Below are 13,925 nucleotides of genomic sequence, written 5' to 3' on the forward strand. Positions count from 1 at the left end.
TAAGTGCAATCTCAGTGCCTCATGACCGGCATTCCGTTGCAAAATTTTGTTTTATTGACAACAGGGTCAGTCTGTCTACTTCCGGGAAAGAATAAAGGCTAGAATTTAGGCAATTTACTCTATGTACTGACGCCAGATTACATTTAAATCAATCAAAATTTTTACAGAAATTCAAACTAGAAAGCCTACCCTTTCAAATAAAACTACATTCAGTTACAGAACTAGTGAAATAATAACACTACACAATTTATAACAAAAGTTATATATTTTTTTTAAGAACTACATTCGTGGGTACCGGACTGGTTGCCCTAACTGGGATCCTATTCCTGTCAGACTTTATTTTTTTCCCAGACTTAAAACTGCACTTTTAAAATAAAGATATACATCTCAGTAGTTATTGTGCAAAGTTTCAAAAAATTTGATCAAACAGTTACAGAATTATAGATCCTTATCTATAACATCTCAAATACCAGAAAATTGATCGGAGAAAATCTTAAATTCATGAAGAAAATATGCTAAAAATCAGCAAAACTTTTTTATTTCAAGAGATATTTACATTCTGTAAATTGCATAAGGTAGACAAATTCATTCTTTGTATGGAAATCTAGTTGAAACCAAAATTTGTTTAAAAATAAATTAAAAATATTATTTTTTTCAATTAAAATTAAAAAATCTTCTGTTTTAAAGAATTACATATGCAAAACAAGCATACCCCATAAACAATGGTATAAAATATGAGACAAAGTCTTCAAATAGTCTGCTAAGTTCATTTAAAATACAATATAAGAGGCTAGATGCAGAGAAGTTCTCACTTGTAGCTAAAACCAGTCAAACAGCACCTCCTATAGTTTAACAGATGTGAAGGAAATCCTTGATCTTCCTGACCGCCTAACGCTACTGTGCGTTGTTGTACTTTTGACTGCTCTAAATGTCCCACTAGTTCATATGTGTGTTCTCTTGGACACTGAAACTGTTGGTGGCTGGGATCCATGTACTTTAGTCCAAGTTCACCAACCTGAATATAGATAACAAAGACAAGTTAATAATGCAGGAACTTTTAAAAATGAAACTTAGGAAAGAAGCATTAATTAAAATGAAATTCAAACAGTGAAACTATTAAAAGAGCACTAAGTGTTTCCTTAACCAGAAGCAGATCTCCAAAAGATCCAAAACCAAGGAAGATATAGCTCTATTCATTTACTGCTGAAATAGATACAGATAAAATTAACGGTCCTTTTAAGGACCATCAAAATCTTTAAAAGGGAGTCTTAAATTGTTGTACATTGAGTTTAAATTGCTTGTATAAGCTATATTATAGCCCTACCCCTTAAATATCTTCCAAAAAATGTAAAATTAGAGAGCCCCTGGCAAGTGTTTCTGAGTTCACACAATAATATGTGGCTATGTATGTGATGCGGCTCTAAATAAATGTTAGCTGGATTCGCACACAACTTTCATAACTGAACCGTGGCATTTAAATGATTTATTTAATAGCCACAATTTATCAAAAACTTATTAAAAACCTAAAACTGAAACTATGGGTTTATTTTCTGTTTCCAGGTCCCAGAAATAAGATATTAGAAAGAAATAAGCCCATATTTTCCATCTTTCACTGTCCCCTGATCCCATATAACACATTTATTATTTCTTTCCCTGTGACTTTTTCTAATACTATTTGCTGATATTTTCAAAAATCCTCCATTTTAACTTGCAAGTGTAGGAATACATATTACAGACAACTATGACCTTTCTGTGACCCCCTTTTAAACTTTAAATTGAAAAACAAACTTTTTTAAATTTCATAAATTTAAATTTCAATTAATTTAAAAAGTTTAATTCAAATTTTAAAAATAATTACACCATTGTTTTCCTTATTAAATTTTGAAGCCTGTAGCCAAATTTCATCCATGAAACTTTAAAAATGAGCTGACAATTGCAGATTAAAATGTTCAAAACATGCTCTCTGACAGGAACGGGGACCCAATTATTTGCCCCATTGGAACGCATTGAAAATCATAGTAAATACATAGGGTCCTGTTCAATAAATAATTTGATAGCCACCTTGGGACTTCTGGTTCATGTTAGGCATTCATTTAGAAGTGTCTAAGTGCAATCTCAGTGCCTCATGACCGGCATTCCGTTGCAAAATTTTGTTTTTATTGACAACAGGGTCAGTCTGTCTACTTCCGGGAAAGAATAAAGGCTAGAATTTAGGCAATTTACTCTATGTACTGACGCCAGATTACATTTAAATCAATCAAAATTTTTACAGAAATTCAAACTAGAAAGCCTACCCTTTCAAATAAAACTACATTCAGTTACAGAACTAGTGAAATAATAACACTACACAATTTATAACAAAAGTTATATATTTTTTTTAAGAACTACATTCGTGGGTACCGGACTGGTTGCCCTAACTGGGATCCTATTCCTGTCAGACTTTATTTTTTTCCCAGACTTAAAACTGCACTTTTAAAATAAAGATATAACATCTCAGTAGTTATTGTGCAAAGTTTCAAAAAATTTGATCAAACAGTTACAGAATTATAGATCCTTATCTATAACATCTCAAATACCAGAAAATTGATCGGAGAAAATCTTAAATCATGAAGAAAATATGCTAAAATCAGCAAAACTTTTTTATTTCAAGAGATATTTACATTCTGTAAATTGCATAAGGTAGACAAATTCATTCTTTGTATGGAAATCTAGTTGAAACCAAAATTTGTTTAAAAATAAATTAAAAATATTATTTTTTTCAATTAAAATTAAAAAATCTTCTGTTTTAAAGAATTACATATGCAAAACAAGCATACCCCATAAACAATGGTATAAAATATGAGACAAAGTCTTCAAATAGTCTGCTAAGTTCATTTAAAATACAATATAAGAGGCTAGATGCAGAGAAGTTCTCACTTGTAGCTAAAACCAGTCAAACAGCACCTCCTATAGTTTAACAGATGTGAAGGGAAATCCTTGATCTTCCTGACCGCCTAACGCTACTGTGCGTTGTTGTACTTTTGACTGCTCTAAATGTCCCACTAGTTCATATGTGTGTTTCTCTTGGACACTGAAACTGTTGGTGGCTGGGATCCATGTACTTTAGTCCAAGTTCACCAACCTGAATATAGATAACAAAGACAAGTTAATAATGCAGGAACTTTTAAAAATGAAACTTAGGAAAGAAGCATTAATTAAAATGAAATTCAAACAGTGAAACTATTAAAGAGCACTAAGTGTTTCCTTAACCAGAAGCAGATCTCCAAAAGATCCAAAACCAAGGAAGATATAGCTCTATTCATTTACTGCTGAAATAGATACAGATAAAATTAACGGTCCTTTTAAGGACCATCAAAATCTTTAAAAGGGAGTCTTAAATTGTTGTACATTGAGTTTAAATTGCTTGTATAAGCTATATTATAGCCCTACCCCTTAAATATCTTCCAAAAATGTAAAATTAGAGAGCCCCTGGCAAGTGTTTCTGAGTTCACACAATAATATGTGGCTATGTATGTGATGCGGCTCTAAATAAATGTTAGCTGGATTCGCACACAACTTTCATAACTGAACCGTGGCATTTAAATGATTTATTTAATAGCCACAATTTATCAAAACTTATTAAAAACCTAAACTGAAACTATGGGTTTATTTTCTGTTTCCAGGTCCCAGAAATAAGATATTAGAAAGAAATAAGCCCATATTTTCCATCTTTCACTGTCCCTGATCCCATATAACACATTTATTATTTCTTTCCCTGTGACTTTTTCTAATACTATTTGCTGATATTTTTCAAAAATCCCTCCATTTTAACTTGCAAGTGTAGGAATACATATTACAGACAACTATGACCTTTCTGTGACCCCCTTTTAAACTTTAAATTGAAAAACAAACTTTTTTAAATTTCATAAATTTAAATTTCAATTTAATTTAAAAAGTTTAATTCAAATTTTAAAAATAATTACACCATTGTTTTCCTTATTAAATTTTGAAGCCTGTAGCCAAATTTCATCCATGAAACTTTAAAAATGAGCTGACAATTGCAGATTAAAATGTTCAAAACATGCTCTCTGACAGGAACGGGGACCCAATTATTTGCCCCATTGGAACGCATTGAAAATCATAGTAAATACCATAGGGTCCCTGTTCAATAAATAATTTTGATAGCCACCTTGGGACTTCTGGTTCATGTTAGGCATTCATTTAGAAGTGTCTAAGTGCAATCTCAGTGCCTCATGACCGGCATTCCGTTGCAAAATTTTGTTTTTATTGACAACAGGGTCAGTCTGTCTACTTCCGGGAAAGAATAAAGGCTAGAATTTAGGCAATTTACTCTATGTACTGACGCCAGATTACATTTAAATCAATCAAAATTTTTACAGAAATTCAAACTAGAAAGCCTACCCTTTCAAATAAAACTACATTCAGTTACAGAACTAGTGAAATAATAACACTACACAATTTATAACAAAAGTTATATATTTTTTTTAAGAACTACATTCGTGGTACCGGACTGGTTGCCCTAACTGGGATCCTATTCCTGTCAGACTTTATTTTTTTTCCCAGACTTAAAACTGCACTTTTAAAATAAAGATATACATCTCAGTAGTTATTGTGCAAAGTTTCAAAAAATTTGATCAAACAGTTACAGAATTATAGATCCTTATCTATAACATCTCAAATACCAGAAAATTGATCGGAGAAAATCTTAAATTCATGAAGAAAATATGCTAAAAATCAGCAAAACTTTTTTATTTCAAGAGATATTTACATTCTGTAAATTGCATAAGGTAGACAAATTCATTCTTTGTATGGAAATCTAGTTGAAACCAAATTTGTTTAAAAATAAATTAAAAATATTATTTTTTTCAATTAAAATTAAAAATCTTCTGTTTTAAAGAATTACATATGCAAAACAAGCATACCCCATAAACAATGGTATAAAATATGAGACAAAGTCTTCAAATAGTCTGCTAAGTTCATTTAAAATACAATATAAGAGGCTAGATGCAGAGAAGTTCTCACTTGTAGCTAAAACCAGTCAAACAGCACCTCCTATAGTTTAACAGATGTGAAGGGAAATCCTTGATCTTCCTGACCGCCTAACGCTACTGTGCGTTGTTGTACTTTTGACTGCTCTAAATGTCCCACTAGTTCATATGTGTGTTCTCTTGGGACACTGAAACTGTTGGTGGCTGGGATCCATGTACTTTAGTCCAAGTTCACCAACCTGAATATAGATAACAAAGACAAGTTAATAATGCAGGAACTTTTAAAAATGAAACTTAGGAAAGAAGCATTAATTAAAATGAAATTCAAACAGTGAAACTATTAAAAGAGCACTAAGTGTTTCCTTAACCAGAAGCAGATCTCCAAAAGATCCAAAACCAAGGAAGATATAGCTCTATTCATTTACTGCTGAAATAGATACAGATAAATTAACGGTCCTTTTAAGGACCATCAAAATCTTTAAAAGGGAGTCTTAAATTGTTGTACATTGAGTTTAAATTGCTTGTATAAGCTATATTATAGCCCTACCCCTTAAATATCTTCCAAAAAATGTAAAATTAGAGAGCCCCTGCAAGTGTTTCTGAGTTCACACAATAATATGTGGCTATGTATGTGATGCGGCTCTAAATAAATGTTAGCTGGATTCGCACACAACTTTCATAACTGAACCGTGGCATTTAAATGATTTATTTAATAGCCACAATTTATCAAAAACTTATTAAAAACCTAAAACTGAAACTATGGGTTTATTTTCTGTTTCCAGGTCCCAGAATAAGATATTAGAAAGAAATAAGCCCATATTTTCCATCTTTCACTGTCCCCTGATCCATATAACACATTTATTATTTCTTTCCCTGTGACTTTTTCTAATACTATTTGCTGATATTTTTTCAAAAATCCCTCCATTTTAACTTGCAAGTGTAGGAATACATATTACAGACAACTATGACCTTTCTGTGACCCCCTTTTAAACTTTAAATTGAAAAACAAACTTTTTTAAATTTCATAAATTTAAATTTCAATTTAATTTAAAAAGTTTAATTCAAATTTTAAAAATAATTACACCATTGTTTTCCTTATTAAATTTTGAAGCCTGTAGCCAAATTTCATCCATGAAACTTTAAAAATGAGCTGACAATTGCAGATTAAAATGTTCAAAACATGCTCTCTGACAGGAACGGGGACCCAATTATTTGCCCCATTGGAACGCATTGAAAATCATAGTAAATACATAGGGTCCTGTTCAATAAATAATTTTGATAGCCACCTTGGGACTTCTGGTTCATGTTAGGCATTCATTTAGAAGTGTCTAAGTGCAATCTCAGTGCCTCATGACCGGCATTCCGTTGCAAAATTTTGTTTTATTGACAACAGGGTCAGTCTGTCTACTTCCGGGAAAGAATAAAGGCTAGAATTTAGGCAATTTACTCTATGTACTGACGCCAGATTACATTTAAATCAATCAAAATTTTTACAGAAATTCAAACTAGAAAGCCTACCCTTTCAAATAAAACTACATTCAGTTACAGAACTAGTGAAATAATAACACTACACAATTTATAACAAAAGTTATATATTTTTTTTAAGAACTACATTCGTGGGTACCGGACTGGTTGCCCTAACTGGGATCCTATTCCTGTCAGACTTTATTTTTTTCCCAGACTTAAAACTGCACTTTTAAAATAAAGATATACATCTCAGTAGTTATTGTGCAAAGTTTCAAAAAATTTGATCAAACAGTTACAGAATTATAGATCCTTATCTATAACATCTCAAATACCAGAAAATTGATCGGAGAAAATCTTAAATTCATGAAGAAAATATGCTAAAAATCAGCAAACTTTTTTATTTCAAGAGATATTTACATTCTGTAAATTGCATAAGGTAGACAAATTCATTCTTTGTATGGAAATCTAGTTGAAACCAAAATTTGTTTAAAAATAAATTAAAAATATTATTTTTTTCAATTAAAATTAAAAAATCTTCTGTTTTAAAGAATTACATATGCAAAACAAGCATACCCCATAAACAATGGTATAAAATATGAGACAAAGTCTTCAAATAGTCTGCTAAGTTCATTTAAAATACAATATAAGAGGCTAGATGCAGAGAAGTTCTCACTTGTAGCTAAAACCAGTCAAACAGCACCTCCTATAGTTTAACAGATGTGAAGGGAAATCCTTGATCTTCCTGACCGCCTAACGCTACTGTGCGTTGTTGTACTTTTGACTGCTCTAAATGTCCCACTAGTTCATATGTGTGTTCTCTTGGACACTGAAACTGTTGGTGGCTGGGATCCATGTACTTTAGTCCAAGTTCACCAACCTGAATATAGATAACAAAGACAAGTTAATAATGCAGGAACTTTTAAAAATGAAACTTAGGAAAGAAGCATTAATTAAAATGAAATTCAAACAGTGAAACTATTAAAAGAGCACTAAGTGTTTCCTTAACCAGAAGCAGATCTCCAAAAGATCCAAAACCAAGGAAGATATAGCTCTATTCATTTACTGCTGAAATAGATACAGATAAAATTAACGGTCCTTTTAAGGACCATCAAAATCTTTAAAAGGGAGTCTTAAATTGTTGTACATTGAGTTTAAATTGCTTGTATAAGCTATATTATAGCCCTACCCCTTAAATATCTTCCAAAAAATGTAAAATTAGAGAGCCCCTGGCAAGTGTTTTCTGAGTTCACACAATAATATGTGGCTATGTATGTGATGCGGCTCTAAATAAATGTTAGCTGGATTCGCACACAACTTTCATAACTGAACCGTGGCATTTAAATGATTTATTTAATAGCCACAATTTATCAAAAACTTATTAAAAACCTAAAACTGAAACTATGGGTTTATTTTCTGTTTCCAGGTCCCAGAAATAAGATATTAGAAAGAAATAAGCCCATATTTTCCATCTTTCACTGTCCCCTGATCCCATATAACACATTTATTATTTCTTTCCCTGTGACTTTTTCTAATACTATTTGCTGATATTTTTCAAAAATCCCTCCATTTTAACTTGCAAGTGTAGGAATACATATTACAGACAACTATGACCTTTCTGTGACCCCCTTTTAAACTTTAAATTGAAAAACAAACTTTTTTAAATTTCATAAATTTAAATTTCAATTTAATTTAAAAAGTTTAATTCAAATTTTAAAAATAATTACACCATTGTTTTCCTTATTAAATTTTGAAGCCTGTAGCCAAATTTCATCCATGAAACTTTAAAAATGAGCTGACAATTGCAGATTAAAATGTTCAAAACATGCTCTCTGACAGGAACGGGGACCCAATTATTTGCCCCATTGGAACGCATTGAAAATCATAGTAAATACATAGGGTCCTGTTCAATAAATAATTTTGATAGCCACCTTGGACTTCTGGTTCATGTTAGGCATTCATTTAGAAGTGTCTAAGTGCAATCTCAGTGCCTCATGACCGGCATTCCGTTGCAAAATTTTGTTTTTATTGACAACAGGGTCAGTCTGTCTACTTCCGGGAAAGAATAAAGGCTAGAATTTAGGCAATTTACTCTATGTACTGACGCCAGATTACATTTAAATCAATCAAAATTTTTACAGAAATTCAAACTAGAAAGCCTACCCTTTCAAATAAAACTACATTCAGTTACAGAACTAGTGAAATAATAACACTACACAATTTATAACAAAAGTTATATATTTTTTTTAAGAACTACATTCGTGGGTACCGGACTGGTTGCCCTAACTGGGATCCTATTCCTGTCAGACTTTATTTTTTTTCCCAGACTTAAAACTGCACTTTTAAAATAAAGATATACATCTCAGTAGTTATTGTGCAAAGTTTCAAAAAATTTGATCAAACAGTTACAGAATTATAGATCCTTATCTATAACATCTCAAATACCAGAAAATTGATCGGAGAAAATCTTAATTCATGAAGAAAATATGCTAAAAATCAGCAAAACTTTTTTATTTCAAGAGATATTTACATTCTGTAAATTGCATAAGGTAGACAAATTCATTCTTTGTATGGAAATCTAGTTGAAACCAAAATTTGTTTAAAAATAAATTAAAAATATTATTTTTTTCAATTAAAATTAAAAATCTTCTGTTTTAAAGAATTACATATGCAAAACAAGCATACCCCATAAACAATGGTATAAAATATGAGACAAAGTCTTCAAATAGTCTGCTAAGTTCATTTAAAATACAATATAAGAGGCTAGATGCAGAGAAGTTCTCACTTGTAGCTAAAACCAGTCAAACAGCACCTCCTATAGTTTAACAGATGTGAAGGGAAATCCTTGATCTTCCTGACCGCCTAACGCTACTGTGCGTTGTTGTACTTTTGACTGCTCTAAATGTCCCACTAGTTCATATGTGTGTTCTCTTGGACACTGAAACTGTTGGTGGCTGGGATCCATGTACTTTAGTCCAAGTTCACCAACCTGAATATAGATAACAAAGACAAGTTAATAATGCAGGAACTTTTAAAAATGAAACTTAGGAAAGAAGCATTAATTAAAATGAAATTCAAACAGTGAAACTATTAAAAGAGCACTAAGTGTTTCCTTAACCAGAAGCAGATCTCCAAAGATCCAAAACCAAGGAAGATATAGCTCTATTCATTTACTGCTGAAATAGATACAGATAAAATTAACGGTCCTTTTAAGGACCATCAAAATCTTTAAAAGGGAGTCTTAAATTGTTGTACATTGAGTTTAAATTGCTTGTATAAGCTATATTATAGCCCTACCCCTTAAATATCTTCCAAAAAATGTAAAATTAGAGAGCCCCTGGCAAGTGTTTCTGAGTTCACACAATAATATGTGGCTATGTATGTGATGCGGCTCTAAATAAATGTTAGCTGGATTCGCACACAACTTTCATAACTGAACCGTGGCATTTAAATGATTTATTTAATAGCCACAATTTATCAAAAACTTATTAAAACCTAAAACTGAAACTATGGTTTATTTTCTGTTTCCAGGTCCCAGAAATAAGATATTAGAAAGAAATAAGCCCATATTTTCCATCTTTCACTGTCCCCTGATCCCATATAACACATTTATTATTTCTTTCCCTGTGACTTTTTCTAATACTATTTGCTGATATTTTTCAAAAATCCCTCCATTTTAACTTGCAAGTGTAGGAATACATATTACAGACAACTATGACCTTTCTGTGACCCCCTTTTAAACTTTAAATTGAAAAACAAACTTTTTTAAATTTCATAAATTTAAATTTCAATTTAATTTAAAAAGTTTAATTCAAATTTTAAAAATAATTACACCATTGTTTTCCTTATTAAATTTTGAAGCCTGTAGCCAAATTTCATCCATGAAACTTTAAAAATGAGCTGACAATTGCAGATTAAAATGTTCAAAACATGCTCTCTGACAGGAACGGGGACCCAATTATTTGCCCCATTGGAACGCATTGAAATCATAGTAAATACATAGGGTCCTGTTCAATAAATAATTTTGATAGCCACCTTGGGACTTCTGGTTCATGTTAGGCATTCATTTAGAAGTGTCTAAGTGCAATCTCAGTGCCTCATGACCGGCATTCCGTTGCAAAATTTTGTTTTTATTGACAACAGGGTCAGTCTGTCTACTTCCGGGAAAGAATAAAGGCTAGAATTTAGGCAATTTACTCTATGTACTGACGCCAGATTACATTTAAATCAATCAAAATTTTTACAGAAATTCAAACTAGAAAGCCTACCCTTTCAAATAAAACTACATTCAGTTACAGAACTAGTGAAATAATAACACTACACAATTTATAACAAAAGTTATATATTTTTTTTAAGAACTACATTCGTGGGTACCGGACTGGTTGCCCTAACTGGGATCCTATTCCTGTCAGACTTTATTTTTTTTCCCAGACTTAAAACTGCACTTTTAAAATAAAGATATACATCTCAGTAGTTATTGTGCAAAGTTTCAAAAAATTTGATCAAACAGTTACAGAATTATAGATCCTTATCTATAACATCTCAAATACCAGAAAATTGATCGGAGAAAATCTTAAATTCATGAAGAAAATATGCTAAAAATCAGCAAAACTTTTTTATTTCAAGAGATATTTACATTCTGTAAATTGCATAAGGTAGACAAATTCATTCTTTGTATGGAAATCTAGTTGAAACCAAAATTTGTTTAAAAATAAATTAAAAATATTATTTTTTTCAATTAAAATTAAAAAATCTTCTGTTTTAAAGAATTACATATGCAAAACAAGCATACCCCATAAACAATGGTATAAAATATGAGACAAAGTCTTCAAATAGTCTGCTAAGTTCATTTAAAATACAATATAAGAGGCTAGATGCAGAGAAGTTCTCACTTGTAGCTAAAACCAGTCAAACAGCACCTCCTATAGTTTAACAGATGTGAAGGGAAATCCTTGATCTTCCTGACCGCCTAACGCTACTGTGCGTTGTTGTACTTTTGACTGCTCTAAATGTCCCACTAGTTCATATGTGTGTTCTCTTGGACACTGAAACTGTTGGTGGCTGGGATCCATGTACTTTAGTCCAAGTTCACCAACCTGAATATAGATAACAAAGACAAGTTAATAATGCAGGAACTTTTAAAAATGAAACTTAGGAAAGAAGCATTAATTAAAATGACATTCAAACAGTGAAACTATTAAAAGAGCACTAAGTGTTTCCTTAACCAGAAGCAGATCTCCAAAAGATCCAAAACCAAGGAAGATATAGCTCTATTCATTTACTGCTGAAATAGATACAGATAAAATTAACGGTCCTTTTAAGGACCATCAAAATCTTTAAAAGGGAGTCTTAAATTGTTGTACATTGAGTTTAAATTGCTTGTATAAGCTATATTATAGCCCTACCCCTTAAATATCTTCCAAAAAATGTAAAATTAGAGAGCCCCTGGCAAGTGTTTCTGAGTTCACACAATAATATGTGGCTATGTATGTGATGCGGCTCTAAATAAATGTTAGCTGGATTCGCACACAACTTTCATAACTGAACCGTGGCATTTAAATGATTTATTTAATAGCCACAATTTATCAAAAACTTATTAAAAACCTAAAACTGAAACTATGGGTTTATTTTCTGTTTCCAGGTCCCAGAAATAAGATATTAGAAAGAAATAAGCCCATATTTTCCATCTTTCACTGTCCCCTGATCCCATATAACACATTATTATTTCTTTCCCTGTGACTTTTTCTAATACTATTTGCTGATATTTTTCAAAAATCCCTCCATTTTAACTTGCAAGTGTAGGAATACATATTACAGACAACTATGACCTTTCTGTGACCCCCTTTTAAACTTTAAATTGAAAAAACAAACTTTTTTAAATTTCATAAATTTAAATTTCAATTTAATTTAAAAAGTTTAATTCAAATTTTAAAAATAATTGACACCATTGTTTTCCTTATTAAATTTTGAAGCCTGTAGCCAAATTTCATCCATGAAACTTTAAAAATGAGCTGACAATTGCAGATTAAAATGTTCAAAACATGCTCTCTGACAGGAACGGGGACCCAATTATTTGCCCCATTGGAACGCATTGAAAATCATAGTAAATACATAGGGTCCTGTTCAATAAATAATTTTGATAGCCACCTTGGGACTTCTGGTTCATGTTAGGCATTCATTTAGAAGTGTCTAAGTGCAATCTCAGTGCCTCATGACCGGGCATTCCGTTGAAATTTTGTTTTTATTGACAACAGGGTCAGTCTGTCTACTTCCGGGAAAGAATAAAGGCTAGAATTTAGGCAATTTACTCTATGTACTGACGCCAGATTACATTTAAATCAATCAAATTTTTACAGAAATTCAAACTAGAAAGCCTACCCTTTCAAATAAAACTACATTCAGTTACAGAACTAGTGAAATAATAACACTACACAATTTATAACAAAAGTTATATATTTTTTTTAAGAACTACATTCGTGGGTACCGGACTGGTTGCCCTAACTGGGATCCTATTCCTGTCAGACTTTATTTTTTTTCCCAGACTTAAAACTGCACTTTTTAAAATAAAGATATACATCTCAGTAGTTATTGTGCAAAGTTTCAAAAAATTGATCAAACAGTTACAGAATTATAGATCCTTATCTATAACATCTCAAATACCAGAAAATTGATCGGAGAAAATCTTAAATTCATGAAGAAAATATGCTAAAAATCAGCAAAACTTTTTTATTTCAAGAGATATTTACATTCTGTAAATTGCATAAGGTAGACAAATTCATTCTTTGTATGGAAATCTAGTTGAAACAAAATTTGTTTAAAAATAAATTAAAAATATTATTTTTTTCAATTAAAATTAAAAAATCTTCTGTTTTAAAGAATTACATATGCAAAACAAGCATACCCCATAAACAATGGTATAAAATATGAGACAAAGTCTTCAAATAGTCTGCTAAGTTCATTTAAAATACAATATAAGAGGCTAGATGCAGAGAAGTTCTCACTTGTAGCTAAAACCAGTCAAACAGCACCTCCTATAGTTTAACAGATGTGAAGGGAAATCCTTGATCTTCCTGACCGCCTAACGCTACTGTGCGTTGTTGTACTTTTGACTGCTCTAAATGTCCCACTAGTTCATATGTGTGTTCTCTTGGACACTGAAACTGTTGGTGGCTGGGATCCCATGTACTTTAGTCCAAGTTCACCAACCTGAATATAGATAACAAAGACAAGTTAATAATGCAGGAACTTTTAAAATGAAACTTAGGAAAGAAGCATTAATTAAAATGAAATTCAAACAGTGAAACTATTAAAAGAGCACTAAGTGTTTCCTTAACCAGAAGCAGATCTCCAAAAGATCCAAAACCAAGGAAGATATAGCTCTATTCATTTACTGCTGAAATAGATACAGATAAAATTAACGGTCCTTTTAAGGACCATCAAAATCTTTAAAAGGGAGTCTTAAATTGTTGTACA

General features: G+C 31.4%; 2 long non-coding RNA genes across 2 annotated transcripts; both read right to left on the reverse strand.

Annotated features, from left to right (window-relative positions):
* Positions 1 to 869: 869 nt before the first annotated feature.
* Positions 870 to 5,168, reverse strand: LOC139509584 (uncharacterized). Its single transcript, XR_011661752.1, has 3 exons — positions 5,023 to 5,168; positions 2,917 to 3,121; positions 870 to 1,015 (listed from the first exon to the last, which is right to left on the reverse strand). It is a non-coding gene; the product is annotated as an uncharacterized lncRNA (long non-coding RNA).
* A 2-nt stretch (positions 5,169 to 5,170) lies between these two features.
* LOC139509583 (uncharacterized) lies at positions 5,171 to 13,626 on the reverse strand. Its single transcript, XR_011661751.1, has 5 exons — positions 13,454 to 13,626; positions 11,345 to 11,548; positions 9,238 to 9,441; positions 7,129 to 7,332; positions 5,171 to 5,227 (listed from the first exon to the last, which is right to left on the reverse strand). It is a non-coding gene; the product is annotated as an uncharacterized lncRNA (long non-coding RNA).
* Positions 13,627 to 13,925: the final 299 nt, after the last annotated feature.

Source organism: Mytilus edulis, unplaced genomic scaffold (genome assembly GCF_963676685.1).
Source record: "Mytilus edulis unplaced genomic scaffold, xbMytEdul2.2 SCAFFOLD_1875, whole genome shotgun sequence".
NCBI classification, from domain to species: Eukaryota; Metazoa; Mollusca; class Bivalvia; order Mytilida; family Mytilidae; genus Mytilus; species Mytilus edulis.